We start from the raw sequence: 12,441 nt of genomic DNA, 5'->3' as shown, positions 1-12,441 counted from the left end.
TTGCAAATTTAGACTGCCATGTGAGGTGGTTCAAGAGAGACAGATGTCTGATTAGCACTGCAGATGGGCTGAAAAATCCCCCATCACCACTTCAAAACTCTCACCTTTTTCCTTTTCCAGAAGGACTGAAAATGTGTTCTTTTCCCCTCATGTGGGAGCTTTGCCTTTATTTTAAAGGAGAAACTGCAACACCTAGAAATTCATTAGGCCCTTGGCCTTCTCTCTGGGCAGCAACTGATGAAATGGCTAGGCTATTAATTTCAAGGTTAGCATGCCTCAGTCCTAAGTTTCTCCCACAAAACTAGAATGTTAATGCTGACCTTTGAGCTAGACCAGCCTTGTCCTATATAAATTCAGTGACTTTATTCCATATATGAGGCTGACATACCTCTACATCTGCTGAGTGAGTTCTCTCTATGTAAGAAGGCAGGAGCAGATAAGGGATGAAGGCAAGACCTGCTCTTTCAGAGAAAAAATGAGGATGTGCAGAGGAAAGTAAGCTGGTTGGTCCCTGTGATAAGGGAAATTCTTTGGCCCTCTGCCTCCTGGACCTAGGCTTGGATGCTCTTCCAGCACTGATTCCCCATCTGTCTCTTACTGTGTGCTCCTTGCCAGACCATTTCACAGCTTCATATAGCTCAAGGCCAGGAAACCGTTCATAAATGGTTATTTTAAAATTGTCTTTTGCACCATGCTATGGAATCACTTTTGAAAGACAGTTTTAAGTATGTTGTGATGTTGACCATGTTCCTATCTCTTGCTGCCTCATGTTGCATGTTCAAGTTGAATAGTGTAAACATTGCTTTGTCTTTCTAAGTCTCTGATGAGCACTTTTCCCCATTTTCTGGGGTTTTCTTGGTAAAGTATTAGGTCTCAATGATTGACCAATGTCAAACACAATTCAAAAGGCTGCTCTCTGATCATACAGAAAGTATTTTTCTGTGTACATGGATATAGATGAAAAAAAAAATCAAAACCAAATAATCTGCACCAAAAACTTTCAGACAAAGAAAAAATCCCAAACAGACTTAACTAAAAAAAATTGTGTAGATGCATAAGGGGGGAAAGCCCATTTTGCCAAAGACTGCCTCTTTTCAGTCACAAACAGAAAATCCTCTCTAAAAACAGAATTAGTCATTAAGCGTGTACAACCAATTAACACTTACAAGTTTCAACAGTGGAGAATTTAAGATCAAGACTAGGTGGTCTCAAGATATTTATCCCAGCTAAATTCTGATCCTGGAGGTCAGTTCAGAAGCCCATGAATTAAATTCCCCATGCAACACACAAATGTTGATCCTACATTAATTCAAGGGGCAATGTATATTTTCATGTGCATTCCTTCTTCAAAATGTTCTCCAAATGTAAGCTAACAGTTTCACCCCAAAATACATTTAATTGTGTCTTTAACTCCACAGTGCAAAAGAGTCACCATATGGTCTACTAGAAAACAGTCACTTTTCATTCATCTCGACCTCACATGCCCTACATTCATTATGAATCAGCCATCTAAGATAGGATGACAAAGGATGATGTGCTTTGGCTTCCTGTCAGAATGGCAACTATGGTATTTGGAACAATTTCATATTATTTTAGTATCTCTGGTTAGATACCTCTGGTAAAAGGCCAGATTTGCCTCCTGTAAACTACAAAGGAATTACAGCCTTTAACTGCAAGGTCAAATTTCACCCATCTAATTAAGTTTCCTGCTTTGAGCAGCATGTTAGCTACTGACTTTGATGTGATTTTTACAATAACAGGTGTGGCTCTGATTGCCAACTAGTTAACTCATATGGTCATTAAAGACTAATTTTGATTGCTGAAGTCAAGATTATAAATCATATTGAAAAAGAAGAAGAGTTTCAACAGACAAATGAGACAAACTGAGGCTGAATAGGTGGCATTCATTAGTCACTAGAAGGCAGGCTCTGCTCCTGGAGGAACCACCACCACATGAACTGTCCTGGAGCATCCACACAGATGGAACTGGTGAGTAACAGCAAATAACACTTCTTACAGAGCTCCATTCTTGGGACCAAAATATTAGAGGCATAATTTAATTGAAGCTTGCTTTCCTGGTACACACTTAAGGAAATAGCTTTGCTGTCCTTTAATTTTCCTCTCCTAAGGCTTTTTAAGGAACGGCTCAGACATTGTGTGGGTTATCTCCCTGTCATCTACATATTTGAGCTGGCTTCTGGTAGGAAAGTCTGCACAAATTCCTGCAGGCATGCCAATCTGGATACAGCAAATACAAATAGTCTGCATGCAGGAATCTAGTGGAAAAAAAAGTTAAGAAAAAAACAAACCAAAATCCAACCTGAAACAAACAACAAAAAACCACCCCAAAAGCTCATAACACATTCAGTCCATCCACCTTCTCATTAGGGAGCAAGTGTGAGTGTGCTTTATTGTTCATCTCTTTGGCAAACATTCTGCTACCTTCATGTCCCCTCCAGCATGGAAAACTGTAATTCTAAAATAGGTCATTTTATTATGAAAATTTGTTTTCCAAGCAATATTCCCTTGAGGCCCTTCATATTAAGAGCATCTTTTGAACTGGATAAATACTGTTCTCCTATTTTCCAGTATCAAGTCACATGCTTATGTGATAATGGCCAAGCATGGTCCAGCTGGAAGCAATTCTCAAATAGACCATTTAATAGAACAGTATTTCTGAGGGAAAGCTGCCAGGCTTTATGATGGGATATTATGTGCTTTTATTGCACAGTGGTCCCATGACTTGGGGTTTGGATTTTTCTTTTTAAGTTGATGTGTACCCTGAACCCAGAGAAGAAGCAAAAACCCCTTTACACAACAAAGAAAAGACCATCTCTCAGTTTCTATGCCTGCTATATGCAGGAGGAAACAGCTTGTCTCTTCCCCTTCCTAGGCATCAAGCTAATTGAGACTCAAAACAATCAATAAAGGCGGGACTAATTCCCGAGTGCCAAAAGCACACACAGCTAAATTAATGAAGCTAATCCTTTTGTAGTACCCTTTTGGGGTTTTGTTTAAAACTTCTCTGCACCTCTTAATGCAGTTTGCTTGACTTCTCAGGAAATGAATGAACCACTTTTATTCCTCAGTCGCAGTTTGCAGTGCATCCTCATGCATTTTTAGCACCACTAGCACATGGCCAAAACTATGGGCTGAATTCAGCTGATGAATCCTGCATTCTCAGGCATGGGGTAACGGCACAGATTCTGCACAGTCCCAGCCTGAAGCCATTACATGCAGTGATGACTTCCAAATCTAAGCAGCTCTTGGCTGAGGTAGGTGAAAGCACATTTGCAGTTATTAATGCTCTCAGTTATGGCATGAATGGGTTTATTTGAAGAATGGGACAGCAGACAGGGACCTGAAAGCCTGGTCACTTTATTCTGCCATACCATGCACTTGAGGTGACTCTTTGAAACACTTCTTATCCTTTCTGTGAAAGTGCCTGTGGTGCTGCAACTAAGAACTGTCAAATGTTTCCACAGCTGACTTTGTAGATGGGATATCTGTCCCAATAGACAGATGGAAACTGATGCTATTTTATGGAGCACTGAAACAGCAGATCTTTTAAGGCTACTGCTTCGCTTGAGCAGAAATCTGGGTCCTCAAACTCATGCAAATCTTCATAGCCTCTTTAACAGCTTTTAACAGATACTCCCTAACTATTAACCTCAAGGGCAAGAATAACCTTTTAATTTTAATTAATAGGGAGAGGATGTGGCATGCAGCAGTATTATGAAAAGCTCTGAAATGCCAGCCTTTCAGAGTGGAATAATTCAGTCATCTTGTTTCCATACAGTTCTTCTCAGGACTATCATCTTTCTGACAAATATTTTATTACTATTACTTCTACCCCTTACTACATTCCCCAGAATGCTTATTATATTCCATAACTTTCTTAATGAGTCATCTCAATCTTTCAATTGTGGGAAGTCTTTCATGAAAGTGATACTTCAGACAAAGGAGAGTGACTGTAATGAAAGTGACCCTTTAGTTTGTTAAACACTGAAGTGCGATTATCCTTCAGCATTTCCTAGCCAAAGGCCTGGCTAAGTCCTCAGCAGCTGGACCGTTTCTATGAGAGCTGAGCTGAGAAGATTTGGGCAACTTTAACACCTCTCTGCTTTCTGAAGTTGGGACCTGGTGATACCTGACTTGTTCCTCAGTGCCCAAAGGCCATCTTAAAAGCTGCTCTGAATTGTAGCTCCAGTAGTCTAAGAAAACAGGGACAAAATGCAACAGTGCCCTGTCCACATCACCTTCTTTGCTGGAAAATTTCTTACCTGCTTTGTTAAACCAACTTTACAGACTTCATCTGTTATTTGACCCTGTTTTTGGCAAAACTCCACAGAGTCCAGGGGCCTATGGAAAGGACTGTTCTTTGAGAACTCAGCAGACATACTACTTTCTGGATTAAGATCTCACTGGCAATACACTGAAGGTAAAGCACCAGTCCTTGCACTTCAAAACATTTTACAGTTTCTTTACCAAGACAAAATGACTGCCCACAAGTAGAAAATAACTTTCAGTCAAGGCTGGCTTTAGGTTAAGGGACTCTGCTCACCCCAAAACACCACATTTCCCTGACCAGAGAAACAACATGCCAGGTCTACTTCCTACCAAGAGGAACACTCATCTCTTCGCAAAACCATGTAAAATCAGATTAGTAAGCAGTCTACTGTTCTTTTCCTTTTCTGTTTCACCCAGGAAAGGAAAAATCCATCTATCTGAAAATTATGCCTAACCACATAATTTTTTCTTCCCCACATAAATGTTAGTGAATTGACTCCTGTTTATGCAAATTGAAGGTAAACATCAGATCCTTCATTATCTTGTGTTGGAAATTCATACTGTTTCTATGATAACATCTTGACTGATTTTCTCAGCTTTCTAGTGATTATTTCATGCCTGCAAAGAGGGGTCCTGGAGTCACCAGGAAATTTGTGAATTAATTCTTCACTGACTTCATTGTCATAATTTGAGATAAGCCATTGCTTTTTATAGTATCCTTTTCAGATTAGTCGTAATGTAGCATAGTATTCATGCCTTCTGTTTCAATCTGTTGGGTTTCTCTATGAAGAGTATTAAAAATAATTGCACATCTTGTTTCATTTTGCCTTTTTTCTTGTTGGACTTCCCTTCTAAAAACTGAACTTTGTTTGCACATTACCATCACTGGGAGAAAGATTTTCTCCATTAGAATGCAGTGTGGGATTCCAACTGCAGTAGCCAATATTTGCTCAATGTTCTCCAAAAGAAGTAGGAAGGCACATGTACATATAGAAAGCCATCCTGTTCATCCAGATAAAAATGCAACTGGTGATAATTGCATGATGATTTTGAAGAGCTGACAATATTAATTATCATCACTGAACTACAGGAGAATCTCAGGATAGAGGTGTCACTGTGAAAATTCAAGCAAACATTGATTACTTCTCAATATTTTTAGAAACACCGTATCCATTTAGCAGAAAAAAACCCTACCAAACAACAAACTAAAAACAAAACAGAAAAGGGGAAATTAAGTTGGATCTGTCTTTCCAAAGCTGAATGTTTGGTCACTATGTTCTGCTTATATTTGGTATATGTTTTCTTCAGAAAATAAGAATACTCCTGGTTGCAGGCTCTCTAAGCAACCTTCCCTTCAGTAGTCACCTCAGTCCTGACCTGTGCTTCAGTTCATAGCTGTAGCTAACTGAAGTCCTAACATAACTCTTTCAGGAATCATCCAGGCTACCAATGCTTCAGGGAACACTGCTCTTCCCCCAAATTGTGTGTGCATTAATGTACAGGCACACAAATGGGAGGGGATGTGTTATTACTACGTAACCATGATCAATCCACAGATTATATGAATGCTTTTAAACTTAGCAATGCTGCTGCTTCCTGGATCACAAGGTCACCAGACCACAGTGAAGATTCCTGTCTAGCAATGTGCTTCATATCTGTTTTATCAGAGTTGAATTTGACTATGAGGGTTGCCTGAGAGGGAGATGATAAATATCTCAGAACACATACTTCTCATAATCCTCTTCTAAAAAATTTCTCCTCCACTCCCTCAGCATAATATTTCTTCTCCAAAGCTAGACAACAGTGACATAAATTAGATTGGAAAATGAATTGCTACCACTTGCCAAGTGATACAAGCTTTCAGCCTCAGCTCAGAGCTGGTCTCCACTAGCTTAGACACAGGCACCAGCAGTATGTAGCCATGCTGATAGCACAGATACTAACAGCTTAACAGAGCACTGGGACCTCTGTGTCCCCCTTGATTAACTCCTTGTTCTTCTAAAAGAACTACTGTCAGAGGGAGGAAACAAGCAAGCTCAAGTGTAACTACCACATTCTACTCATATATAATAAGTACAGTGAAACAATCAGTAGAAGTAACACATATTGCTAACAATTACACTCATAGATAATAATAGACACAGATACTTTTCCCTGGATAATTTAATAGACACTGCATCTTCCTGGATGTCTGGCTGATACTGGCTGTGGTAACAGCTTCCATACCTGCCACCAAGATTTGTTACACAGGATCACAGATTTAGAGGCATGGGGAGATAAGGGGAAAGAACTCAACCTGTCCTCTGTGAAGACACCTATAGCACTCTTTTCCCACAATACATGGTGATATTTGTCACTGTTAGCATTCTTCCCTTCACTTAATTATTCTCATCAAGTGCACCACTTGTGCACTTGTCCGCTGCTGTAAGAGGACAAATAGGTGCAAAATGCTATTATACTGGTTCCCAGTCCTACTCGAGTGCCCACCTTTTTCTTTGCCTTTCTCCCCCACAGCCTGCATGGAGTTGCAGGTGTTGGCACTGCATTTTCTTCCCTATTTACTCAGCATCATGCTGACACCTCAACCCACTAGGATCTGCTGCCAATTTACAAATGTGAGCTCCTAGTCACAGACTCCCAAGAGATAACTCGATGTTAATAAATAACTGATCATGTGTGATTCAATTTTTAATCTGTACCAGTCTTTGTTTCTATAGAACTGAGTTCAAAGTCCATATATATAATAGAAGATATATGTTGACCTTTTCTATTTTTACTATTTGCAAAAGTAAACTGCATTTACATATACTTTCAAAAACTCTTCCTATTGGGCAGTAACTTAATTTCATTCAGAATATGTCTAGAACTTGTTTTCCCCTAGTAAAATTATCCATCTTATTTTTTTTTTTGTTCTGACTCTCAAGAAGGTGATGTTTACCTAAATTAGGTAACATCAGGTCTTAATCCAGGATTGCTCCTAAATCCACAAATGCAGCAGATGCAGCCTGTATCCTAACTCTGCTTTTAGTGTAGGAGTTTTAAATTAAGAAGTGATGTGCTGCTAGGAGCATAATTCTCAGTTACTAAATTTTATTCTGACTGTAGCTGTGAGACTATGAGCAGATTGCTTGTACTCCTACATCAGTGAGGATTGCACAAACTGGAGGCAGGATGTTGTTCCCCTTAGCTTTGGCTGAGTCTGACAGAGGGAGTTGATGTTCTTAAAAGTAACGGTGTCAGTTTCAGGACCCAAATTTGACAAATTTTACCACTGCCATAGTATTTTGCTAGTGGATCTGTCTAACCTAGTGCTCACTGGACAGTCTTTAGCAAGCCTATCTCCTGTCTGTTTACAATTAATTAAAAGCCTGTAGAATTAATTAACAGCCACTATTCATAATGCTGGGCTGACTCTGGATGGGGTTCAAAATTCATAAATGTGTAATTTTTGGGACCAGACACCTCAAGTAAACACACACATATCCTTCTGATTGCAAAAGGAGTTGAAGAAAAGGTGGAAAAACTCAGAGATATTAACCCAATCTGGGGGACAGAAGGCAAGTTCGAATGGGTGAGGGAAAGAAACCTTTCAGGTAGTAACATTTCAGAATTTCATATTGGGGACTATACAATTGGACAAACACTCGAGAAACATTTCCTAAGATGCTGACACCAGCCTGTAGAAAATTCAGCAGAATTCTAGAGCTCTGTTCAATCAGATGTAGTATCTGAGCTCTGTGATGATTCTTCAGACCTTTTAAAGTCTGTTTATATTTAGAGCATCACTGTCTATACTTCATGAAATCTTATTAATAGACATTGTCTAGGACTTGAAATAAAAAAAATCTATGAAATTTCAAGAACACTCTTTGTCCTGACATTTAAGTTGTTACACAATCAGAATGTACTTTTCTTAATTTTAACACTTTGAAGACAACTAGGTCATTCAAAAGGTTGAAACCTGCTATCACTCCTGCAAACAAACCTTACTCACAGGCATCACCATATCACTTACTTCACAGGATGGTCTACATGTAAAGACCTTTAATTTTCAGACCTTTTACACCACCCTCCCTCACTGCACATTAAGTTCATAGATAGGGCAAGTCAAGGTGGTTACAAGCACACAACCCCCAAACAAAAATAAAAATAACCTCAACCCAAACAAAAAAAATTGTTCATTCTAAAGAACCTTGTTTTGCACCATCTCCCAGAGAAGGTGCCTTCAGACTACTCGATCTCATAATTTTGTTGAGATTCGAGATGCTACCTACGTGCTGCTGGAAAAATTGACAATATTCTGTCAAAGCCACCTAACATCTGGCCCATATTATCAGATATTGTGCTTTCTACAGAGCTTTAAGTCCAGGCTTTAGCACACTTCAGAGCAAGTAAAACTCACAATGTTCAAGTTAAAGACTTGCAACAAAATGACACTGTGTATGTCAGCCTAGACATCAGAGTCAGTGGTGGCATTTACAGCTCTTTAAGATAGGAAGGCAATTCTTTTTCTCTCACCAACACTCGGAGGCACAGCTGAACAAAAGCAGTTACAAAATAATTCACTGTAATGGGAACTTTGCAGTTTGTAGATTACTCAGTGTAACTTCCTGGTACCATTTACTCCAGGCGACCTTAAACTTATTTGAAGTTGGCTGGGGGAGAAGACAGACCTTTAGGAGGAAGGTCCTAGGAAAAGAAAGACTTGACTTTTAGAGGACTATTGTGATTCCTGAGCTGCAGACTCCACAGAAGTGAGGTGATCTGAGGAGGGAAAAAACTCTAATATAGGCAGATCCAAAGGTATACATGTAGAAATATTTAATTCAAATGCTCCTGACAGGACAGGCAACCAGCTTCTGAGAAAACCTTGGCTTCCAAAGAAGTTCAGGGATCACTGCCTTTAACTAATGGAACAGAAGTTCCCACCACGTAGTCGTGGGAAAGAAAAATTTGTACCATTGGGTGAATAGACAGGGGAATACTGAGCACGAGGTTATTATCTCCACACGTGATGTTAACAAGGGCCTTCCTGGAACCCACTGTGCAGCACAGGAGGCTGGCAAGGATGGTGGTGAAGGCTCAGAGAAGAGCAGCCCAGACATTTCTCCTGGGGAGTATCTGCATTCCAGGCAGAGACCAAGAGAGTCAGGTCTATTTATCTCATCAGAGACAGTGTTAAGTGGCTATTTAATTACTGCCCTTAAATACTTGAGCAGAGAGATGATCTGAAACTAGATAGCTATTTAATCTGACAGGCAAAACATTACAAGATCTAGTAGCTGGAAGATGAAGTCAGAAGAGTTCAAAGGGGAAAAGAGATGCAAACGTTTAACAAAGCGATTAAAAACTGGAGCCAATTATCCAGGAATGTAGTCAATTCCCAACGCTGGAAGTCATTTAATCAAGACTGTTTGAAGAGGCTGGTGGGCCAGACTTTGGAATCACTGGGGAATAGTCTCTGTTTTATATTATTGAATAGGTTAGGCTATGGCATCATAATAACGTTTTATGACTAAAAAACCCACCACTAGCATTGTTATCTTCCTTGCCACAAAAAGGATGAAGGAATAAAGCATTAATGAAGCCAAGGCCTGTATGGAGCGCAGAACATAAGCTGAATGTGGACAACAGAAACCACAGACCAGGGGCTGACATCATCAGTAGTTCTGTCATCAACTACAGCAAGAGAAAGAAAAGGCCGGCCGTGAGGGACTCGTGCCCAGCCTCAACACCCTGAGCCAGGCAAGGGACATCACCTGGCCAACCCTCACGCCTTGATGCTCCTTGACCGTGACATCCCAGCTCGAAACCCTCACGGACCCTCCCACTCTCGGCCGGGAGCCTCCACACCACGGTTTGGGGAGCCCCGGGCTCCACAATCACCCAGGGGTACCCCAGGGGTACCCTCACTGCTGAGCCCGCCCGGCTTCGGCCCGGGGCACGCCCCTTGGCCACGATGTACACTCCGGGTGGCGAAAGACGGCGGCTGGCGTTACTCCCGTGGCGGCGGCCGCCTCCGGAGCATCTTCCGCGCTGCGACATCGCGGCCGCGGGCACGTTGCCGTGGCGACCGCGCCGCGCATCCCCCCGGCCCGTCCCGGCGGTGGGGGGCATCTAATCATTATTCCCTCCACCTTTTTTATTTCTTTTCTTAAGTTTTCCGCACTCCCGGACAACGCCTGAGCCGAAGTCGGTAAGAACGAGCAGAGGATGAGAGAGGCGCCCTCGGGGCCAGCCCGGCCGCTCCCACTGGCCGGTGTCCGCCGGCGCGGAGTGGGGCACGGCTCGGACCCCGCGCCGGGCACGGCCGGCAGGGCGGGGCACACCCGCCTCGCCCGGCACCTGCGCGCGCACCCACCCCGTGCTCTGCCCGCCGAACGCCCGCGCTGGTACGTGTGCGTGCCCTGGAGGTGCTCAGCAGCCGCCCCGCTCCCCCCGCCCCTTACCTCCGCGGCGGCGTCGGGGGAGCCGTGCGCACACCGCCGCTGCGGGCAGGGATGACCTTGCGGAGAAATTCATCATCCGGGCAGGAAAACAAGCCGTTCCTCGGGGTGTGCGGCGGCGGGAGGGAGCAGGGCTCCGCTTGGGCAGCCGTTCCCGCCGCGGGGACAGGACGGAGGCGATCCGTGTCACCACCGACGAGACGGCGGGAGGCGCGGTCGGCACGGCCGGGCTCCGCCGCCGCCCGCGTAGCTGCGCCTCCGGCCGCTGCCAGCTGCGGTTCCCGGCCGGCTCGGGAGGCGGGGAGCGCCAGGGCTGCGGCGCCGGGTCGGGCTCCCCCTGCGGCCGCAGCAGAGCGGGGCAGCTCCCGGGCTCCGCCAGCGGGGAGGGACCGCAGCAGCCCCGGCGCGCTTGGCTCCACCCTCCCAAACGCGCTGGGCGCAGACACGTACCTGCTGCCAGGGAGACATTTCCCGCTGACGCCCGCCGCACCCCGCGCCTCTCCTGGCTCTTACAGCGCGGGAGCTGGCGGCTCCTGGCCTCCATCAGGCGCATAGGGCCGAGCAGGGGTCCCTGGGCAGCCGTGCCAGAGCCCCGGGCGCGCTCTGTATTGCCACCTCTGCCAGCCGGCTTCTCTCCAGCTCCTAACCTAAAACTGGGCGCTGAGCTGCTTCACAGTAGAAGAGCTAGAGCCTTGCACCTCAAATCCATCCACCTGTGCTAACCATGCATGTGTTCGCGGAAGAAGCGTTCAGCCAGAGAGGCACCCCTCCTGACACCTGTGCTTGCGGGGTGGTACAGGTTTGCGCGGGGAATTGCAGCGGATGCAAATGAGGATCAGCGCGTGGGAAAAAAAAAAAAAAAAAAAAAAAAAAAAAAAAAAGTAGTGTCAAGCGAAAAGCAGCAAAAGAGCTTTTGGTTTGGAATTCTTAATTATCCGGAAATCTTTGATCTAATTTCGGTGTATTCCCACCACAGTGAAATTTTATCTCTCTCTGCTGCAATCACAGGAAATGGTTCTGCAGTGCCCAGAGACTCAAGTACAGGTTTTCAACCGGGAAGGTTTTAACTCTTTTGCAATCCTTTTGGGATGAACAGAAGCAGAATTAAAAACAAACAAAAAAACAAACAACCCCCCCCCCAAAAAAAAAAAAAAAACACCAAAAACAACAAACCAACAAAAAACCCCCCCAAACCACCAAAAGAAACAAAACTAGGACAAGCTGAGAGGAGAACTCTGTTGCAATATAGAAAAAAAAAAAAAAAAAAAAAAAAAAAAAACCAAAAAAAACAGGGTATCTAAAAAATAATTTTTATCCCTAAACATTTTAGGCATCAGTGAATCATATTCCCTTGATCCTTGTGAATGGACCCGTATTTTATTTACTGCTTTAACAAACACCCTCCACCTCAGTTATTGATCCTAAATCTCCTTGACTCAAGACTTCTATTTCCTACCATAGCAAATGTAATTTCTTCCCCAACAACAGCCACTGAGATCAGCTCATATTTGTGTAGCAGCCATTCCTGAATGTAGCTTTCTGACAGTTATTTAAGCATGAAAAATTTAAGATACATTTTCAATGTTCATCTACAATAACTACTTTTTCTCATATGTCAAAGCCAATCCAGCAGTACTCTTAAGAGCATGAATAACCCAAGCATCCATCATTGGAAGGAGATTGGAGAGAGCATCACATTTTATCA

General features: G+C 43.3%; 1 protein-coding gene across 6 annotated transcripts in view; it reads right to left on the bottom strand.

Moving 5' to 3' along the window:
• Positions 1–10,881, bottom strand: part of GPRIN3 (GPRIN family member 3) — a 44,815-nt gene extending 33,934 nt beyond the window's left edge. For all 6 annotated transcript variants that reach the window (XR_014954885.1, XR_014954886.1, XR_014954887.1 and 3 more), the window contains exon 1: positions 10,740–10,881. The gene's annotated coding sequence lies outside the window, so the exon portion shown is untranslated. The remainder of the gene's footprint in view (positions 1–10,739) is intronic.
• Between the last annotated feature and the right edge of the window lie 1,560 nt (positions 10,882–12,441).

This window comes from Lonchura striata, chromosome 4 (genome assembly GCF_050655825.1).
Source record: "Lonchura striata isolate lonStrDom1 chromosome 4, ASM5065582v1, whole genome shotgun sequence".
Lineage (NCBI taxonomy): Eukaryota > Metazoa > Chordata > Aves > Passeriformes > Estrildidae > Lonchura > Lonchura striata.
Note: the sequence above shows the minus strand (reverse complement) of the source record. Positions and strands in the feature narration are given on the sequence as shown.